We start from the raw sequence: 1615 nt of genomic DNA on the forward strand, positions 1-1615 counted from the left end.
CATTTTCACCGTTTAATTTTAACATTTTGAAGTATCTAAAATTATTAGAATTAAAAAAAATAAAATAAATTTCAAAAATTACAAAATAGCTGCAATATTCTGCAACATTTTCACCGTTTAATTTTAACATTTTGAAGTATCTAATATTATTAAAATTAAAAAAAATAAATAAATTTCAAAAATTACTAAATAGCTGCGATATTCTGCATGCTGGCATTTTTTTTTTTATTTCGTGCCACACCCTTGAAATTTCTCAGATATTTATTCACAGTAATTGATGGCAACGTCTATTGCCTCTAATATGAACATTCTATAAAAAAACTACACAAAGTTATTAAAAAAAACAATTATGGTGTTTTCGAGTGACAATGAAAAAATTAGTAATTTCGGTACTTTTTCACCTAAATAAATGTTTTAAGGCTTAAATTGTTCAAATACTTGCTTTATCATTTATTGTACTTGTTTCTGGAAAACAATTATTGAATAATATAAAAGAAGAATGCTTTAGCGTTTTCTTGCGAGAGAAGAACGTGACAATCAATGTAAATAATGTAGTTATTGATTTTTTTGCAATAACTATAGCCAGAAATTGATTGTAAAATACACTTTTAAAATCAAATTGTTTGCTTCGTTTTCTTGCCCACCTATATTACTAACTGTTAATTACTTCCTCTTTGTTTATCCTTTACTACCACCCGCCCACAACTTTGTTCGCCTGATAATAAAACTTTCACATTGATAATATTACTAGCCGGCCTTATATTTTATAATTGAATGAACTGTGCAAATCTGATATCACTAACAAAAAATACCTTCACGTATTATATGTGTAAGGTAGTAATCTTTAAATACCCCACTCTAACAAACCCCACTAAAAAAATTAAAGCTTATTGCACATCCAGAGACCATATTTTTTCACTTGGTACCTCATTTTTAGGCCAACGAACGGTAAAAATCTTATAATTTTTAAAAAGGTGGCAACCCTACTGAAAAAATAATACATTATTGAACATCTAGTGGCCAAGCCCTTTTATTTGGCATCCCTTTTTTTTTGAAATTCAATTACAGGTGGCAACCCTATAGAAATTTTATAAACTATCGAAGCAGATTATATTAAACAAAATCTCGTTCAAATCCGTCCTGCGTGGTCAAAAAATCTCGACCTTGCTTTCTCTGTGCTATGTAAGGATAAAATAGTAACTTTTAAATAGGCAGCAATCCTACTCAAAAAAAAAACAAATTAAAAATTTGTACTTGCAAAGGCCATGCCTTTTCATTTGGTATCTCATTTTTTTATCCAACGAATAGTGAAGATCTTATAATTTTTGAATAGGTGGCAACCTTACTTAAAATAATACATTACATGGTGTAATAATAACAAGGTGTTGTCAGTAACTTAACCTTACTTTTTCGGCAGGTCTATTCCGGTCACGCATTTTAAAGTACTAGAAAAGGTACTAATTATTTACTACCTTTAATCCGTTGGTGCATACTATTTCAAATTAAATGTAGAAAAATGTATAATTACAGGCTTATAAGCCTGAATATATGTTTGTATCGGCAGCTCTACACAGCTTGGACATATATTGTAACTTTAAAAAAATAAAAGCCGTAA

The sequence above is a fragment of the Rhagoletis pomonella genome, unplaced genomic scaffold, assembly GCF_013731165.1.
Source record: "Rhagoletis pomonella isolate Grant_MI unplaced genomic scaffold, Rhpom_1.0 Rhpom_scaffold_00006, whole genome shotgun sequence".
Taxonomy (NCBI): domain Eukaryota; kingdom Metazoa; phylum Arthropoda; class Insecta; order Diptera; family Tephritidae; genus Rhagoletis; species Rhagoletis pomonella.